Below are 21,888 nucleotides of genomic sequence, written 5' to 3' on the forward strand. Positions count from 1 at the left end.
AACAAACATTAAGCCAATTGTTCATTGTTTGATCCCCAGAGGTGACCCAGCAATGAGGAGGATTTACTCCATATGCAAATCTACACTCAGAATTGCAGAGAACATTCCCTTAATATGCAGTATTCCTCTGCCACACTTTGTCTTCAAGAATTTGACTTCCTTGTCTCCAGAGCTCTGGAACTCTCAAGCGTCTGTCCAGACATGGATGAACCACATGCTTGGAGACTTTGCTCTCAGAGTCTGCTCCCCTCCCAGGCTCTCCCATGTTGCTGAACCTCAGCCCCATCTGGAAGTCTGACAGGCATTTATCTCCAGCGCTGGGTGTGCTTGGGACTTGGTTTGATTTTAACACCTATCCCATCAACCACTGACTCCCAGTGTCACTCCCAAGGGGTGGGTTGGAAGTCACAAGGAGAGGAAGCAGATGTCTTCACCCACAGCCTTGTGGCTTGTATAGACATTTATCACTTAACCCAAGATGGCATCAAAACTGGAGTGGGGGTGCATGTACTAAAATAGTACCTGAGTTTTTATAGTTTGGAGGGAGGCGCTGAAGTGGTATTTTCTTGTTCCTTGTGATTCCATAATTGCTCTGTGAAGTCACTGTGGCTCACCATATTCAGTGAGTCATTCTTAGGATTGTAGTTTAAAGGGTGCCATTTTTTTCTTATTCTGAATTGCTATGAAAAATGTGTTTGGGTCTACTCATTTCTTCTCCCACTTGGATAAAAACAGGAGAGAAAATTGCTACTCTTTTCAAAGTTAGAAAATTGTAAGTGGTAATGACTATTTGTTCTTGACAAGACTTTTCTGTCAGAGAGCTGGGAAAAGCTCTCTTCTGATGGGCCATGGAGTAAACAGAGCAGACATCAAGGTTTTCTGTGATGGCTCCTACCAGGAGGCCAGTTTGGAGGCATGTGGCAAAGATGTTGCCAGGTTCCTGTATGAAAACATGGTAGTGAGCATTTGTTGAGCACCTACTGTATGCTCAGTAAAGAAAGGACAGATGGTAGTAGGAATACATTAGGATGATATTTTTGGCTCTTCGGGAATTATATTGCTTGTAAAATATGGTGAGTTACTATCTTGATTCAGATATTTTATTGCAAATAATAGTGATGTGAGAAATGGCCCCAGATGGAAAATCTGAGTATTTATATATATATATATGGTTCCATTCTTAGAAGCTCTCTGATAATGATGGCAAGTCTCACATCAGCGGTCAACTGCCTCCTTCTCATCCTAGTTGCAAAAAATTAGGTGAGTTGATTTCATGGGGGCTATTGCTGATGTCTCATTTATACCTCTTATTTCTTGAGAATCTTTTGTAGGAAAAACAGTTTTAAAATATTTAAATTGGATTATCTGGGCATTAAATTAACAAAAGTAAATATTCCTGAGAGGAATAACAAATATGTAGCAATTAACACTTTCTAAGGGTAATTTTTATTAAACAATGATTATTGCAAAATCTATCATTTCTTTAAAAAACAGTATGAAAGTAAGAAGTAGCAACCTCCTTTCTACAAAACTTCACTTTCTAGATTTGATCTCTGCAACAGTCTGTTTATTTAACTAAATGTTAAAAAGTTATTCATAACACTGAGATAGGAGATCCCAAAGGGAAGGGAGAATCTATCCAAAGGAGATGGCCAAATAAAAATGATATTATACATAGACCTCTTACATTGCACAAAGGGTTAGGATTTTGGAGTTAGAGATGGAGGTTTAGGGAGCTTTTTGGAGACCATTGATAGAGAATGTAAATTTTCCCTCAAAAAGTTAGGGTGTTTTGTACTTTTTCTTACACTCATGTAGGGGAGTTTAAGGAATCCACTTATCGTTTTAAGATGCCTCTGAAGTTTGGGTGGCGTTGCTGGGCCAATATTTGAGTCCAACCAGAGCAAAGGTGGAAGATTTGACCCCCAGCTGTGTGTGAGGAGAGATGGCTGCAGATTAAAAAGGGCTTATATCCTCCCAGAGTTTTCAGAGGCTGTAGATGGGTGTTCTTCATGGACTGGATATACCATGTGTGAGGGAAAACCACTGTGCAGTCAAATTCAGTCCAGGTCAAGGAGCTAGCTCAATAGCAAAGGGCAAGGTGAGTAGAAGATTCCAGAGACTGAGGAAGGAGCCCCAAGTGATAAGTGGGAAGACACATGCACCGGCTGATGTCAGTGGCCTGTAGAAGGGGGTTCTATGAAGAATATACAAAATTGCCCACAGGGGAGAAAATAAAAAGGTTTAGTCTTCTGTCAAGACCAGAGAACACCAGCATCAGCTAACTTCGGTACCAATAAAGTGAGAATCTTCCTTTTCCCAAATGCTTTGGTTCTTTCCTGGGCTCTTATCCTGGAAGGTAGAGATGTGAGGGAATGGATGTAGGAGCCAGATGGTCACCCTTCCAAGGGTGAGTTCCCACCTCTAGTGGACCTGAGTTGAAGAAAAGGGGAGCAATCTCAAACTTAAATCAAGTTTGGAATTTATTTTAGATGAATGTCACTTTTAGTACTACTAAATTGAGACTCTTATCTGACTGTCTAAACTTTATGTTAAAGTAACTAGAAGGATCCTGGGCTTTGCCTAAAATTGAACCTAGGGTCAAAGGAAGACCAAGTAACTTCATTAATTAAACATCAAAGGATGGAAAACATTCAAAGTGTCACGTTTGCTTAACATGAGAGTTGTAGAAAAGCATATATGAAAGCATAAACACACGGCTAAATGTGTCTTGAGATCATAGCTCTTAGGGCAGGTGCTCAAGGATTCAGGATGCACTGGCAGGGTTCAGGATTCTGCTCTAAGAACAGCTGCAACCTTGACTGAGTGACCCTCCTAAGATCAGCAATGATGTCAAAAGGGATGAGTAAACACATGTAAGTAATATTTGATAAATTTTAGAGTAGCAGACCATCATATCAATTATATTCATTTGCTTAGTTGCCTTATTATTCAGAATAATTGGCAGCAGGTAGATCTTACTTAAAAGTGGACAAATCTTAGTATCTTAACTAAGGAAAATTTATTTCCTATTGCATCGCCACCTGATTCTGGCAGAGAATGTTCCTCCACCTTGTACCCATCTGAAACACATTGCTTTTGTCAGAGTGAGGTAAGAGCTCCTCAGCCAATTCTGCACATGGCCCCACCCTAACTGAAGAGTTGCTGAGAAACCCAGGAGGTCCTGGATGTTTTGTGGTCACTTACTATCTTGGCCATGGTCCATAGTGATTTACTGTATGTTCATCTCTATTTATTGAGGAATATAAATTAATATCTTATTTATAAATATAAATCTGCAAGCTGGAGACACAGGGAAGTTGGTGATAGCTCAGTCATAAGAAGTAGGCATGAGAATGAGAGAAGCCAATTGTGCAACTCTCGGTGTAGGGGAGGAGGCTGCTGGCCTAAGTACTGGAGTTGGAAGGCTGTTGAACCTGGAATTCGGATGTGTAAAGGTAGGGAAAGATTTATCTCAGATCTAGAGGAGGGAGGGAAAGAGGAAGAGAAGGAAGGAAGGAGAAAGAGCATGAGAGAGAAAAACAGAGAGAGAGAGAGAGAGAGAGAGAGAGAGAGAGCGCAATCTGGGCATCCTTTAGCTTAGTCAAGTTTGCACATAAAGTTAACCATCATGTATGTGGACAGAATTATTTGAGTAAATGAGCAAATTATTTGAGAAGCTAAAAATAGGGTGATTTTTGACTGCAAAGGAAGCTTAAAATAGAGAAATGATAAAAAATGAGGCTGAGAAAGCAGTAAGGGGTAGGTCAGGGGAAGAGCTTAGATTTTAACTAAAGGAGGTTGAACTTGATCTTACAGGTATTATAAATATTGTGATATCATCAAAGAAGTGAAAATGATGCCACATGGTGACAAATAAATAACAAAAGGATTTTTCTCTCCATCTCTGTAGCATACAGGAGAATTAAGAGAAGAGGAACCTTTTAGATGTTTAATCAACCTTGTTAATTCATAGATAAGAGAATTGAGAACAGAGAAGCTAAATGACTAGCCTGAGGATACATAATAAAGCTGGAAGGGGTACAAAATGTTCTGATGTTAACTTTTTGAGATCCCAGAGGAGCCTGCAATTCTCATACTTGCCCTACCTTTCCACTGAATGTCCTGACATGACCATGACGTAGATTTCTAGAACTCCCAGACATAATTATATTTTAATTTATTTGGTGTTTGTTTGTGGACCACCCAGTAAGTGCCACACACAGTATTTGGTATGTAGGCACTACAAAGATGACTTAGTGACATTTCTGCCGCAAAACAAAACATATGGAAATTCAGAGAAGGTCTTAAGAGAATATTTTAGCTTAGGTTCCTGAAGAGGAGAGCTAAGAAAAAATGTCCTGGAGATCATGTCCACAATGGAATGAATCTGTAAAGGTGGACATTCGTGCCCTGTGAAAACTGGTCATAGGAGATAGCTAAGGCACCCTGTAAGTGGCTTTTCAACGCCAGTAAGACCTTTTCAACGTCAACTGCCTTACCTGGCACTTGGCTCCTAGTGTGTATATGTATGGAAGATTGCAAGTATACATAAAACATATTTGTGCACACAGAAACACATACAACTTCTGTGTACTCAGCATTTCCTTTGCAGGAAATGGATGGAACTGGAGAACATCATCTTAACCGAAGTTAGTCAGGTTCAGAAGGCCAAAATTTGCATGTTCTCCCTCATATGCAGATTATAGACTTAAAACAAATGCAGTAATATTATTGGACAGAGGTCACACACTAAGGGGAACTGCACACAGGAAGGATAGGGCAAAGGAAGGAAAACAAATACTTGAATATGGTTGATGTGCTCACTGTAGAGGAGCGAATATAGCAATCTGAAACTGGCCAAGGCCACAATGGGAAGGGGACTAGGAAATAGTGAAGAGGTCTGGTAGAGATGAACCAATTTGGGTTGTAATACACATAAGCACAGAAACAACACAAGGAATCTCCCTATATAGCTATCTTTATCTCAAAATAGCAAAAACACCATGTTTTTCTTATTATCTTTTATGTACTTTTTTTCTACAAAATTAGAGAAAAACAAGGCAGAACAGATTTTTCCTCTGAGGTGGGGTTGGGGAGAAGGGAGAGGTAGTCCAAATAATGTGTATAGCTATAAGAAAATGCAAAAACAATAAAAAATAAATAAATAAAATAAGAAAAAAAGAATTTCCTTAACTTGTGATTGGATTACACTCCAGTAAACCCATCCTAAATGGAAAACATCCTAAATTGAAGAAGCATTTGATACACCGAATCTACCAGCTATCCTACCTTATACAGAACACTTACATTAGCCTTGAGTTAGGCAAAATCATGAAACATAGCCTATTTTATAACATAGTGTTGACTATTTCATACACACAGAGAGACGAGTATTTTGTAGAAATGATGGGATGTGAAAATGCAAACCATAGTATCCAGAAAACACTTGCAAGGCAGTTCACTATACAGGATGGTGGCTTATCATCAGGAATGTGTGGCTGACAGACTTGTGGCTGGCTGCTGCTGCCCAGTGTTAGCAGGGAGGGTGGACTGCACGTCACAGGTCTGGGGAAATATCCAAGTTCAAAGTTCAAAGTGTGAGTTCTACTGAATTCGTATTGCTTTTGCATGGCTCTCAAGTTGAATGTTCGTACATTGGGGCTGTCAATTCTTACAAATTCAATGTAGTAGAAATCTGTTCTTTTACCTTCTCTCCCGCTCACCCGATTTTCTCCCTTCTTGATCTTCTACTCAGTTAATAATTAATATAGGATTTCAATGTGGATTTTCCCTGATATCCTGGAAACTTATCAATGACCACACTAATTGTCATCATTCTAAGACCAGAGACACATTTCAAAGTGTCCCAAAGGTGGGGAGGTGAGAGCCATCCATGGTGGCCTCAGACAACAAGAGCTGTACTGTCTATAGGGTTTATTAATAACAAACTGAGAGTTAGTTCCCTTCTTGCTATCCCCATACTGCAACCCCCAATGCCAAAGTCCTGGCAATTGCCTGCACCAGGACAAAGTGTCCACCCTGCTCTCATTTGGGGCCCCAGTGCTCAGGGCCAGCCACCACCTTTCAGAGCCCTCCAAAAAGCATCAATTGAGAGAATTCCCATTCTTCACCCCACCCCCATCCTATCCTTGGAAGGAGAGGACTAGAAGGGGGCACATTTGGAAAAGTCCAGTTCTGGAGGAGGTGTTTTTATCTTAAACACCACCTAATTCGGAGAGAGAGAAGTCTTCCCAAAGCCAAGGGAGCACCTCCAGCCTCTACCTCCCACAACCCTTCCTCCTCCAGGGCTATTTGTATAGCCAACCAACTTCTTGATCTTCTCTTAGGGACTAGAACAGGAGAAGAAAATCCCCAGCTAATTGGGAGAGCTCTCAAGGCACAGCATTGTCCTACAAAGTAGGGTTAGGAGATTCCCTTCCCTTGAGTATTTACCAGTTGCCAAGAGGCCTGGTGCCCACAGCCCACAAGGTGTCCACAGAGAGATTTGACAGGCACTGTAATCTTATCAGCACTGTTGCTGCATGGTGGTGGAGGGCGAGAAGAAGGAGAGTGGAGAGGAACAGAGGGGAGGCAAAGCTGCCTGTTCCCACCAGCTTTTGGGTCAGCGGGAAGATACAGCCCTTCATCTGTGCTGCATGCAGTATATTACCTGCCATACAACACACACATGGACTCAACCCACAATTACTAGGTTTGTCCAGCACACACTTGCTCTCCTCCTTCAACCACCTTTACTGAGGTGGTAGGGTCCTTAAATCACATGAGAGTTTCAAGTGTTAAGTAGAAAATGAGACTGAGTAGCTCAGATGCTGCTTCTCCCCACCTAAGTGCAGCTGTATTAATCAGTGTTCCTTTACTGAAATGAACATCTGATATGATCAACTAATAAAGCACCATGTATGACTCATAGTTTCAGAGATTTTGCTCCATGATCAGTTGGTTCTGTTGCTTTGGGCCTGTGATGAGGCAATGCATCATGGTGAGTATATGTGGTTGGCATGGCCATTCGTGTCATGGCTGGGGTGCAAAAAGCAAGGAAGGGGTCTGGGGTTCTACCATCCTCTTCAACAACACGTCTCCAATGGCCTGAAGACCTCCCACTAGGCTCTGCTCTCAAAAGTTCCACCATCTCCCAATGTGTCAAGTTGGGGACCAAGTCTTCCACACATAAGCCATTGGGACATTCCAGATCCAAAGTATAGCAGCATCCCAGGGGAGGCTGGTGGCTTGTTCAGACAGGTGGCCCCTACTGGCAATTTGAATTTCCATGAGCAGCCAGAGCACATGGGCTGGTTGGGGGCTACTTCCCTGGAAGGGCTAGGGTCAGGGTCCCTGCTACAGAGCTTTGGCTATGGTGACTGCTGCTCAGGCCACCAGCCCTCCCTCGATTTCTGCCCACTTTCCAAGCCCGTTCTCCTTGCCCAGATATCCTAGGGTAACAGAAGTGGGTTTTCATAGCTGACAGCCATGTGCTCTTTTACTTCTCTTTCTTGCCATATACATTTACAGCTCTACAGTAGCTCTGGACACAGAAAATTCTGGGCACACTAGTAAAGGTATAATAATTATTTCTTCTTTATAGGATTCAGTTCCCCCAAGTTGCCATTTCTGCCATCTTGAAACCCCTATTCCTCCTGCGAGTGGCCCACCCTCTCCTATCTTTCCTTCTTGCTCTGAGGCAGCATTTCATTCTCCTTTGACAGCTACTTCCTTGCTTGATTTTAAAATGATGGCATTCTTGGGCCTCATTCCTGGATTCTCTTTCTATTCTCCTATATTTTAACAATAATCTGTGACTGGCAAGACTGGTTCCTAAACCTTACTGTGCAAATACAAGCCCATGTATTACAACTCGAATTAGAGCTTGTCAGTGGAGATCCCTGCCTTCCATATTAGCTAATATTTAAGTATTTTTCCTTTGAGGATCCACCCATCTCTTGATAACTCAAGATACCCTGGGAATATCAGCAGTCCAAAAAAAAATGGGCTGTGGGTTTTCTCACTGGAAAACCTGGAATTCTGTCATCCTCATTACTGTTTGTTTCTTTCTGCCACACAGCTGTTGACAATGCATCCTACCGAGGTGGGCAGGTGCCATTATTAATCCAGAGCCCAAGGAGGTTCCCAAGAGGTCCGCTGAGGTTTCTTCCCTCAGTGCCAGGTGCAGCCAGGGTACTTTGTGTTTGCCTGTTTCGGGTCTCGGGTCTGGTGCTTTGAAATGTTCCAGCCACCAGAGGGCTGTGGCACAGTGCTGGAACTCAACCTGCAAAGATCTAGAGTAGCTGTTCTCTCCTCTTCCTGGAACACACCTGCTCAGGTCAGTCAACACTTTCTTCCTGGATTTAACACAAGTTGTCACTAACCTCATTTCCCCAATAATGGGCTTTGATATCCTCTCAGAATCCAAATGCCATAACAGAAGTTCCCATCTGTTTTAGTTTGTTTTGTATTGCTATAACAGAATAGCTAAGCCTGGGTAATTTATAAAGAATAGAAGGTTATTTGGCTCATGATCCTGAAGGCTTGGAAGTCCAAGGGCATGCACTGGCATCTGGTGAGGGCTGTCGTGCTCCATCATCCCATGGTGGAAGGCAGAAGGGAAAGAGAGGGCAAAGCAAGAAAACAACAAAGATTGGAACTTACTTTTATAACAAATCCACTCTTGATATAACTAACTCATTCTAGCAATGAAGACATTAATCCGTTCTTGAGAGTAGAGCCCTCATGACCTAATCCTCTCTTATGATGTCTCATTTCCTGTCTGTTGGAGTCAGGGAACACTCGAATCACAGCACCACTGCCCTCCTCTGCAGCACCACTCCATAGCACCACCTCCATAGCACCACTGCATCCTCACAGGATACAGAAGCCATCCTCTACCTCACCACCATTTTGAGAAAGAAGGCTCCTGGAATTTCCCTGTGAAGGGAGTCTAATGCATTATTTTAGACTCTAACTACTCACTAGACCAGTAACTGTTAGAAAAATTGTTTTTACCCCGACCCACAGTAAAAGACATATTTTATAAAAAGAAAGACTCAGGAACTGTTCCAGATTAAAAGCATCTGAAGAGGTGTGACAGATGAACACAACACAAGATCTTGGATCTTCTTTTGCTCTAAAAGACATTATTGGGATGAGTGTTAAAATTCCAGCACAGTCAGTAGATTAGGTGATATTACTATTATTTAAATGCTAATTTCCTGGTTTTGATAATTATGTTGTGGTAACATATGACAATTCCTGCTTTTAAGACACGAGTACTGATGGAGTAAAGGAATATTATGTCTGCAGTTTTTAAATGGGTCAGAAAAATGTGTGTGTGTGTGTGTGTGTGTGTATACATGTGTGGGAAGCTTGCTAGCTAGGCAGATGGAGAGAGAAAAAGAGGATGCAGTAAAATGTTAACTTTTGGGAAATCTGGGTGATGGATAAAGGCTATCTGGGAATTCTTTGATTTTTCTGCAGATTTTCTTTGTGTGTCAAAATTAATATAGGGAAAGCATACAACCCAGTGACGGTATACATGCATAAAGGTAGAGCTGGTGTGTCTATCCACCTATGCGCATGTGTGTATATGTGTAAATGTATTTGCATGCATACACATAAATATGGAAACTATGATTTTGGTATTAGTGATACATACATTTAAAAATTAAGAAGTAAAAAATACTAACCTCATGAACCATTAAAGGATCATAAGTCACAGTTACAGAGCACAGCATGGAGAGAGAAAAGCAGCAGTCAAAATCCCCCCATGGAAGCTCTCATGGCACATCCCACACCCTGATTTGGTGTTCCCAACCTGGGTTTATCTTCTGATCCCCACTCCTTCACATCCAACTGCCTGTCTGGCCTGGCTGCAGCCATTTCAGACCTGCTTAGACCAAAACTAAACTCTTTTTCTGAAGATGGATTTTGCCCCAGTGTTCCTCATTTCACAAAATAGCACTCAACCCACTGGCTTGAATGACTGGAGTCATCTTTATACCTTTCTGTTCTTCTAACCAAGTCCCATTGTTTCTCTGTCCTCACTACATCACAAATTCATTTCTCCCCTTTTCTTTGTGTCAGACACTGTTTTAGTCTAAACTTAGCACATTATTCACCTAAATTATTGTAATAGCTTCCCACTTGGTCTCTCTGTGTTCAGTATGTATCACTTCAGTCAACTATTGCTGCAACTGTCAAAGAGATCTTTAGAACCCTAAGGCAATTATGACATAACCTTTATGATCTCAATACTTGTAGAAGAAACAAATACATCCTTAAGAGTCTATTAATTAGAGTATGTTTCACTGTCAAGAACAGAAAAGATAAAATCACCATGGTTTAGCAGGATATTTCTTTTGTACCACATAGAGGAAATAAGAGGTAAGCAGGGTAGGGCTGATTTGCAGGGACATGATATTCAAGACTCCTGCCATCTTCTGGCATTTATGTAGCACACAGCTTTCCTTCCTGGTCCAGATATCTGCCTAGTCTCCAGTCACGTATCTGCCTTCCAGCTAATGGGGAGGAGGAAGTGAATGGAAAAGAACATTCTCCCCCTTAAGAAACCATTCAGCTTACCTTGAGTTGTCCCTGACTTTAACACACAATCACAACTAGCTGCAAGGAAAGTCTTTTATTCAAGTGACAACATCCAGCTAAAAAGTGGGAACTAATAACTGAATATTAATAATTAAGACCTCAAATAAGCCTTGGGGAGCCATTACCAGTTGTCTGCCATGATGGTCTTTAAGGTCCTATGTGAACTGGCTGTTCCCTTGCTTCCTTGCTCATGAACTGCAGCCACAGTGGCCTTTCCTCTTGAATGAATACATTCTGCCATCTCTGCCTCTTGGCCATGTTCCTGTCTTCCCGAAATTTTCTCCTGTCTGTTTCTTTGGAAGGAATTTCTTGGACCCAAGAGACAAAATAATAATCATTTTCTTAATGGCTCAAATATCTTACACATAGCATTAATTCAGTGGTGTATTCACTTATATAAACATTTGGTTATATTGTTATACTGTTTTTGAAATATTTAGAATAGAGAGACATGTATACATGAATTTAATCTGCATTAGACAATTAGAGCTGGCCAATAATCTTATAAAGTAAGTCCAGTCAGCTTTCCATCACTATTGCATAATACATGAGATAATCAACTTATAAAGAGGGAAAGTTCAGTTCAGGACAGGCTGGCTCCAATGCTTTTGGGTTTGTGTTGAAGCAGCATACTAGGGTGAGGAACATGTGGCAGAGCAAAGAGCAGAGCACCTCATGGCCAGGACAGAAGAGGAGAGGAAGAGGAAGAGACTAGGATCTCACAATGCACCTTGAGGACACCATGGATGCCTTGGCGGACATTCCAGACTCAAATGATGGGAGTCAGCAAATTTGGGTTAATCTATACCTATAAGGCACAGGGTTTCTTTATTATATCAGAAATCTTAGAAGTGGTGGAGTTGGGCAGAGTCAAGATGTGCAATTGGTTGGGAGTAAGTTGGCAGACTCATCCTCATATGAATAAGATAAAAATAATTAATAAGTCCATTAGTTTATTCCATTGGTACTTGTGGTCCACAGACCAGATAGGATATAGTACAAAATATGCTTTCATTTTTTGACTGAACAAATAAATCAATTAACTTGGCATTTACACTGGGATTAGCTGTTCCTAGTATAAAACTAAAAACTCAATTTAAAAAAGAGATAAAAATCAATACTTTATCTTTTGCTGTAGGTTGAATCACTTTACCATCAAGTAAAGTGAACATTTCTGTTTCTTCACAAATTATTATTAACACTTTAGTAAGATATACTTCACATAAATTTATCAATTAAATGTATATAATTTGGCACATTTTACATATTAGGTTTTGCAACCATTATGATTATCAATTTTGAAATAATTAAATAATTCCAGAATGAAAGCCCATGTCTATAAGCAGCCACTCCTTATTCCCCTTCTAATTTATGTTTGTATAGATTTTTCTCATTGTGTACACTTCTTTTAACTAAATTCTTCAAAACAATTTTGTGGGGTAGTATCAGGATTTGAACTTAGGGTTTCTCACTTGCTAGAGAGGTGCTCTACCACTTGAGCCATGGCCCCAGCCCTAAATAGCTGAATTCTTTTTAAAAAAACATTTTTATTAGTATATGATAGTTTTACAGGGGGTTTTATTTTCACATTTCCGTGTATAGTATTGTACCCAGTTTGGTTCATTCCCTCCATTGTCCTCCCTCTTCCCGATTCCCCTTAGAAGCTGATTTATATCACTTAGCATAATGTTTTCAAAGATTATCCATGATGTACACATTATCAGTAAGCCATTCTTTTATTGCAAATAACATTCCATATTTTGGATATATTGCATTTTGCTTTCTGTTCATGAGTTGATAAGCATTTGGGTTGTTTGCACTTCCTGGTGAGTGTGAGTAATGCTGTAAGAACATTTGTGCAGCTGTTTTTGTGTGGACACGTTTTATTTCTCGTGGTTCTTGTGTTAGTTTCCTGTTGCTTCTGTAACAAATCATCACAAACGTGTGGCTTAAAACAATGCAAATTTAGCGTATTATAGCTCTGGAGGTCTGAAGTCCAAAATCAGTCTCCCTGGGTTATAATCCAGGTGTTGACAGTGCTGCTATCCTTCTGCAGAATAGAGAGCAGTGCTATCCATCTTCTAGAGGTACCCACATTCCTTGGCTCTGCTGGCCATGGCATTACTCTCATCTGCTTCCTGCATCTTCTCTTCTGTCTCCTATCTCTGCTTCTGCTGTCACATCTCTCTCTGCTTCCCTTGTCCCATGCCTCCTTTGATCCTCATCCTCCTATCTCCCTTTCGCAGTACCCTTGTGATTATGTTGGATACATGCAGATAATCCAGGTTATCTCCCCATCTCAAAACCCTTAATTTAATCGCAGGTGCAAAATTCCTTTTACCATGTAAGATGACCTGCTCATAGGTTACAGGGATTAGAAAGTGGACATTGTTAAAGGGTCATCATTTTACTTTCTGCAGGTACCTACAGGTGGAATTGCTGGATATGGTAACTCTATGTTGAACATTTTCAGGACCTGCCAAATAGTTTCTAAAAAGTGGATCCACCATTTTGCATTCCCATCAGCAAAATAATGTAGGCTCTAATTTCTTCACATCTTCACCATCCTAATCTCTCTTGTTGACTAGCCATTCTGGTAGGTGGGAAGTGATAATCTCTCTATGGTTTTAATTTGTGTTTCCCTTAGGCTTAGCTCTGCTGAGGAACTTTTCATGTGCTTTTTAGTTACTCTTATTTTTAAATGTCTAACCAAATATTTGCTCTATTTTAATTAGATTATTCATCTTCTTGTTGATGAGTTGTAAGGCTTCTTTACATATTCTAGATAGAGTCCCTTCTCAGATGTATGAAGTATGATTTGCAAGTATTTTCTCCCATTTTGTGGGTGTTTTTTTCACTTCTTTGATGAAACAAACATTTGTGGAAAATTGTTTTTAATTTTGGAGAGGTCTGATTTATTTTTTGTTGTTGATCTGACTGTTTTATGTTTTTCTAAGAAAACCACTGCCTAACCTAGAGTCAGGACGTATTCAAGAGCTTTGTAGTTTTAGCTCTTACATTTAAATCTATAATTCATGGTGAGATGGTGCGTGTGTGTGTGTGTGTGTGTGTGTGTGTGTGTGTGTGTGTATGATATGGTAACAGGGATCCAACTTCATTCTTTGGCTGATGGATATCTAGTTGTCCCAGCACCATTTGTTAAAAAGACTATTTGTTTCCTATTAAATTATCTTGGCACTCTTGTCAAAAATCAGTTGACCATAAAGGTAAAGGTTTATTTTTGTGCTTGTAATCCCATTCCATTCATTGCTATGTGTATCTTTACACCAGCTCCAATCTGTCTTGATTATTGTAACATTGTATTAAGTTGTGAAATTGACGAGTCTACATTCCTGTACTTTCATAAAATTTAGGGACCAGCTTATAAATTTCTGCCAGAAAGCCAGGTAAGATTTTGATAGAGATTGAAATGAACCTGTAGATTAATTTAAGGAATTTTGATATTTTAATGATAGTAGTTATCTGATCCACAAAGCTGAGCTGTCTTTCTGCTTACTAGATTTTCATTAACTTTCTACAATGATGTTTTGTAGTTTTCAGTGTATAAGTCTCATATTTATTTCACTAAATTTATTCTTAAATATTTATTCTTTTGATGTAATTATAAATGGAATTACCTTCTATATTTCATTTTGGATTGTTCCCTGCACATGTATTAGAGATAAACTTATTTTTTATATTGGTCTTACATTCTGCATATTTTGAACTTCTTTGTTAGTTCTAAGAATTTTTAGTGAATTCCTTAGGATTTTTTTTATCTACAACATTGTGCCACCTACAAGTACATTTTTTTGTTTCTTATTTTCAATTCTCGTGACTTTTGCTTCTTCTTTTTGCCTAATTGCTCTGATTACAACCACCAGTTTTGAAGAGATGTAGCGAGAGCATTGTTTATCTGATCTTATGGGGAAAACTTTTTGTCTTTCACTATTAAGTACGATGTTAGCTGTGTGTTTTTTCATAGATATACTTCATCAAGTTAAGGAACATTCCTTTTATTCCGAGTTTTCTGAGTGCTTTTATCATGAGAGTACAAAACGAACCTTTATTTTTATTATCAATTGAATTTTGACAAGATTACCTAGACAATTTAATGGGGAAAGATTAGCCCCATTATCATGAAGGAATGCTGGGGTTTAGTCAAATAACTTTCCTGCATCTTTTAGGATGATCATGTAGTTTTTGCTCTTTTTTTTTACTAAGATAGTTTATTACATTGATTTCTAGATGTTAAACTGACTTTAATTTTTAAGATATAGTTCCTTTGGATTTTAGAACATAGATATATAATAACTAATTTAAGATATTTATTTATCTATTGACTTTTCCTTCATACAGACCTTCCTTTTCTGTTTTTCCTCTATAGTTTATGATTTTTGTAGTGAATTGAGTATTTTAGACAACATAATGTAGCACTTCTGGATACCAGATCCTAATCCCCCTCCACCACATATACACACCCACACCCACACACACACACACACACACACACACTCACACACCAGGTTTGTTGTTGCTGCTGCTCTTTATTTAGTGATATTCCTTAACTAATTCTATGAAGTCACTGTTCTCTGTAATTCAAAGACACTGAATCTTTGCTTCATTAGCTTAGTGCTTAGGTAAGGAGTGGTTGGAGATTTCCTTATCTGCTTTGAACCAGTATGTTTTCCATGCTTTACTGAGGAACTCCGTGTGTGTGTGTGTGTGTGTGTGTGTGTATGTGTGTGTGTGTGTGTGTGTTGTTGTTGTTGCTCAAGTACTTAGTAGTCTATCTTAGTCTCCACTTCCTATGGCATAGTGCCTCAAGGTCAGCCAGAGATGGGAGGATGGGGTCTTTTCAGTGTTTCCAAAGAACGTGTACAGTCCTGCCATGGACATATCTCCAGGAGTATGTCAGAGCTTCTGAGAGCCCCCTATGGACATCTCACTCCTAGATCCTCTTCTTAAATTTTGGGTCAGGTACTTATTTGGCCTCATTGGTTACAGCATCAAACAGTTGTGAGTCTAAATAATTCTTGAAGCTTTATTTCCAGGAGATGTTGGAGGTGGATCTTCTGGCAGTATAAGCTCCAAGTCAGGTCAAATTGTGACTTGATCTGAAGATAGGAGCTTTTGAGGCATTCTTAACCAAGTGGCTGCTGGTTTCTATAGCTACCATGACTGCAAGGCTCCTGTGAACAAGACGAAAGGTCACAAAGGTCCTGTTCTTATCAAGTTTTTAAAAATAAATTCTTCTTAAATCATTACATATCTTTTTTAAGCCCTTTAGAGCTCAAAGTTGATTTTGATGTTTTCCATCGTCTTTGTTTTTTTTAATGGAGAAACAAATTTATATCAGCTCTAACTTCTTCCAGATCTCCTGCCCATCCACAAAAATCTCATTCACTATTAAATATTTATACCTCTTCTCTGGTTAGAAATAGAAATTATGGGCCTGGGGGTGATAGAATGCTTGCTCAGTGTGCATGAGGCCCTAGGTTTGATCCTAAGCACTAGCCACACACAAAAGAAAACAACAGAAATTATGAACCTAAGCAAACAAACATCAGCCTTGGATAGAATTTAAATAGACTGTAAGTTATAATGATATATAATAAGCTTTAAGAGAAATCAGAAATGACTGTCAAGCACTTGAATTTCAAAGTACTTTGGAAATAAGAATACTGTTGGTCCTCAGTATCACACCTGAGGATTCAACCAACTGTGGGCCTAAAATATCCAGAAAAAATTGTTTTTGTACTATATACATGCAGACCTTTCTTTCTGATAAATATTACGTAGGTAGTACAGTGTAACAACTATTTAATAGCAGTTATGTTGCCATACACATTACAAGTAATTTAATCTGCCATATATATTTTTTTTGTTATTATGCCTCTTTATTTTTTTTCAGTTCTCCATATGTGCATATGATGTTCAGGTCATTTCTCCATCCCCCTCCACATCTTTGCTTCGAAGCAGAAACTGTTCTGCCCTTATCTCTAATTTTGTTGAAGAGAGAGTATAAACAATAATAAGAAGGACAAAGCATTTTTGTTAATTGAGATAAGGATAGCTATACAGGGAGATTCCTAGCATCGCTTCCGTGTACAAATCTGTTTCATTCTAAGTTGATTCATCTCTAACTGACCTTTTCTCTAGTTTCTGATCCCCTTCTCCTGTTGGTCTCTGTTACTTTAAAGTTTCTGCATTAGTTCCTTTGCATTGAGGACATCAAATACTATCGTGTTTTTTGGGTTTCTTACCTATCCTCACACCTCCCTTGTATGCTCTCACCTAATCATGTGACCAAAGTCCAATCACATTGTTGTATTTCCCCTTGATCTAATATCCACAGATGAGGGAATCTGCCATATAATTTAACGTAGAGAGTGTTACTGAAGATGGCAGCTAGAGGGAGGAAGCAGAAAGCAAGCCTCCTACAGTGAAATCTTGGAGAGATGCTGGAGACACACTTTGCAGGCAAGGCCACTGAGAAGCGGCAAAACTTTGATGCTTCCACACCTCCTGCCAGAGCAGAGTATCTCCACTTCACATTGAACAGAGAAACCAGGAGGGCTCCTGGGATGCCCACGCCCAGACAGCTTGGGAAGACATGGACAAGGTGAACTAAGTGGTACATGGTACTCCCACAGACAACCCTGGGCCAGATCAGCATAGCCCCCTGGACAGACTGACCCCCACCCAGGAAAAAAGAGAAACTGAGTAATAAGCAATAAGAACAATAAAGACATGTAGCAAAGAGGGTGGGGCACCCTGAGGACTGAAGAGGGGGGAGGGGAATCCCTCTAGGAACTGTAAATAAACAAGCTGGGCCTGGCTGGAGAGGGCAGGAGCAGTGGCACACAACCAGCAACCAGGAGCGGGGAAGCTTGTGAGAGTGGAGGAGGGAGGAAAACTCCACAGGAGAGGGGAGAAGACCCACTTCCTACATGAGCTGTAAACAAACATACAGGCCTGAGAAAGCGGGTGCAGTGTCACCTCCCCCAGTGTGCTTGGAAGGGGGAAAGCTTGTAGCAGAGGCTCCCGCACAGAAGAACTCTGAGTAAACAAAGCCTGCAGGGCCAGGTGAGTGCTAAGCTCACCCCAGAGAGCTGCATAAATAACGCCTCCAGCAACAGCAGGCTGACAGCAGCGGGCAGGCAAGCCACAGCTGCAGATACCATTCACAGAACTGTCTCCAGACTCTTTTTTTTTTCTCTTTCCCTACCTTTGATGAGAAAACAACTGAACTACACCTGCATGCTGAAATACTTACTGAAGCTGTATTGCATTTGAACTTGGGACACTTTGTGGGGTTTTTTTTGGTGCAGTTTTGTTCTACTTTATGTTTCCCCTTTGATGAGACAACTACAGAACAACATCTGAGGCACCATCTCAAGGATTGGAGGCTGAGGGACAAACACCAAAATTATGAAGATTGAAACTTCATTGCATTTGAACTTGGAGGGTTTCTTTTATTTTCTATTTTTCAGTTTGTTTTATTTTATTTATATATATATATTTTTCATTTACTTATTTTTAATTTTTATTCTTATCTTTATTCTTTTCAATTTTATTTTCAATCCTCTCTAATGCCTTTTCAGCTTACGGTTGATTAGTACACTGTCTCTCCCTGTTTAAATCTTTGAAACTTTTTTTGTGTGTTTCTTTGTTTTGTTTTTTTTTCTACTTGATTATTTGTTTCTCCTTTTTCCTTTAACTTCTTTGCTTTCCATCCCCTCTCACCCTTCCATTCTAAATATCACTAGTGCTATTACTACAAGTCAGAAAATACTTAATTGCACACAGTACAGGGACAATAACAACACCAAGGGCAATGATGGGAAGACAGAAAAAACAGGGAAACCAGTTTCCCCACAGCAAAAAATTAGTACAGGAACCAGAGGGAAATGAAGAAAACAGATACTCAGATCCAGACTCCAACAAAATGAAGATAAACTATGCCAAAGAACCCAATGAAGCCCACAAGAGTAATTTAAAAAAAGACATACTACAGGTACTCAATGAGAATTTTATAGAGAAGATACTGGATATGGTCAAACAAAATGTGCAGGAGACACTCAAGAAATTCCAAGACAACAAAAATAGAGAATTTGAAAAAGCAAAAGAAGAAATAAAGGAAACCATAGAAGTACTGTATAAACACCAAAGTGAAACAGAGAACACAATTAATAAACAGAGAAATGAACTCAGGACAAAAATAGACAACATTAAAGAGGAAATGACACAAGATATGGAAAACCTCAGAAAAAGAATGAAACAGAATTACAAAACAAAATGGAAGGCCAATCCAGCAGAACAGAACAAACAGAAGACAGAATCTCAGAACTCGAAGATGAAATGGTAATTAAAGGAAAAACCGAAGAACTATTAATTAAACAACTCAAGACCTGTGAAAAGAAAATGCAAGAACTCACCAACTCCATCAAAAGACCAAACTTGAGAATCATGGGCATCGAAGAAGGAGAAAAGGTGCAAGCGAAGGGAATGTGTAATATATTCAACAAAATAATAACAGAAAATTTCCCAAATCTAGAGAAAGATATTCCCATCCAGATGCAAGAGGCCTCCAGGACACCAAATAGACCAGATCAAAATAGAACTACCCCACGACATATCATCATTAAAACAACAAGTTCAGAAACTAGGGGAAGAATATTGAAGGCTGTAAGAGAGAAAAAACAAGTAATATACAAAGGTAAACCCATCAAAATCACACCAGACTTCTCAACAGAAACATTAAAAGCAAGAAGAGCATAGGGTGAGATCTTCTGGGTACTCAATGAAAATACCTTCAACCACAGGATACTCTACCCAGCAAAACTATTATTAAAAATAGATGGAGCAATAAAAGTCTTCCATGATAAGCAGAAATTAAACAATATGTGACTACAAAGCCACCACTAGAAAAATTCTTCAAGGGATTCTGCACACAGAAAGTGAAACTCAACCATGAAAAGACAGGCAGCACCAAACCACAGGAAAAGAAAAAACAAGGCAGTAGAGAGTAACATCAACTTAGGTACACACAACCAAACCTTCAAACAACTAAGACAACTAAATGACAGGAATCACCACATACCTATCAGTACTAACACTTAATGTTAACGGACTTAATTCACCCATCAAAAGGCACCGCTTGATGAAATGGATTAAAAAGGAAGATACAACAATTTGTTGCTTACAGGAGACCCATCTCACTGACAGAAATAAGCATAGGCTTAGGATGAAAGGCTGGAAGATTTACCAAGCCAGTGGCCCTTGAAAACAAGCAGGAGTAGCAATACTTATCTCTGACAAAGTAGACTTCAAACCTACATTGATCAAACGAGATAAAGAAGGACATTCCATACTAATAAAGGGGGAAACAGACCAAAAGGAAATAATAATTATCCACCTACATGCACCCAATGTCAACACACCCAATTTCATCCAACATACCCTGAAAGACCTAAAAGCATATATTAACTCCAACACAGTGGTTGTGGGAGACTTTAACACCCCATTATCATTAATAGATAGGTCATACAAACAAAAATCAATAAAGAAATCCAAGATCTAAAATATATAATAGATCAAATGGACCTACTTGAAGTCTACAGGACATTTCATCCAACTTCTACGCAATATACATTCTTCTCAGCATCTCATGGAACCTTCTCCAAAATAGATCATATCCTAGGGCACAAAGCAAGCCTCAGCATATATAAGAAAATAGAAATTATACCGTGCATACTATCTGATCACAATGCAGTAAAAGTAGAACTCAACAACAAAAGTAAAGACAAAAAAACATGCAAACAGCTGGAAACTAAATAATTCATTACTTAATGAACAATGGATCATCAATGAAATAAAAGAGGAAATTAAAAAGTTCCTGGAAGTCAATGAAAATGAAAACACAACCTACCAGAACCTATGGGACACAGCAAAGGCAGTCCTGAGAGGAAAATTTATAGCCATGAGTGCATATATCAAAAAGACTGAAAGATCACAAATCAATGACCTAATGATACATCTCAAACTCCTAGAAAAACAAGAACAAGCAAATCCCAAAACAAATACAAGGAGAGAAATAATAAAAATAAGAGCTGAAATCAACAAAATAGAAACCAAAAAACCATACAAAGAATTAATGAAACAAAAAGTTCGTTCTTTGAAAAAATAAACAAGATCGATAGACCCCTGGCAAACCTGACTAAAATGAGGAGAGAAAAAACCCAAATTAGTAGAATCAGGAATGCAAAAGGGGAGATAACAACAAACACCATGGAAGTCCAGGAAATCATCAGAGACTACTTTGAGAACCTATATTCAAATAAATTTGAAAATCTTAAAGAAATGGACAGCTTTCTAGATACATATGATCATCCAAAACTGAACCTGAATAGATCTATAACACAAAATGAAATTGAAGCAGCAATCAAGAGACTCCCCAAAAAGAAAAGTCCAGGACCTGATGGGTTCTCTGTTGAATTCTATCAGACCTTTAAAGAAGAACTGATACCAACCCTCCTTAAACTGTTCCACAAAATAGAAAGGGAAGGAAAACTGCCAAACACATTTTCTGAAACCAGTATTACACTTATCCCAAAACCAGGCAAAGACACCTCCAAAAAGGAGAACTATAAACCAATCTCCTTAATGAACATTGATGTAAAAATCCTAAACAAAATAATGGCAAACCGAATTCAATAACACATCAAAAAGATTATTCACCACGACCAAGTAGGCTTCATCCCAGGGATGCAGGGGTGGTTCAACATACGAAAATCAATAAACGTAATAAACCACATTAACAGAAACAAAGACAAAAACCACTTGATCATCTCAATTGATGCAGAAAATCCTTTGATAAGATCCAACACCATTTCATGAGAAAAGCTCTAAGAAAACTAGAAATAGAAGGAAAGTATCTCAACATAATGAAAGCTATGTATGACAAACCTACAGCCATTATTGTACTTAATGGAGAAAAACTGAAACCATTCCCTCTAAAATCAGGAACCACACAAGGATGCCCACTATCTCCACTGCTATTCAACATAGTACTGGAATTCCTAGCCAGAGCAATTAGGCAAGAAGAAGGAATAAAAGGAATACAAATAGTTAAAGAAACTCTCAAAATATCCCTATTTGCAGACCACATGATCCTATACCTTAAAGACCCAAAAAACTCTACTCAGAAGCTTCTAGACATAGGTAGCAGGATATAAAATCAACATAGAAAAATCATTAGCATTTCTA

The sequence above is a fragment of the Castor canadensis genome, chromosome 8 (assembly GCF_047511655.1).
Source record: "Castor canadensis chromosome 8, mCasCan1.hap1v2, whole genome shotgun sequence".
Classification (NCBI taxonomy): domain Eukaryota; kingdom Metazoa; phylum Chordata; class Mammalia; order Rodentia; family Castoridae; genus Castor; species Castor canadensis.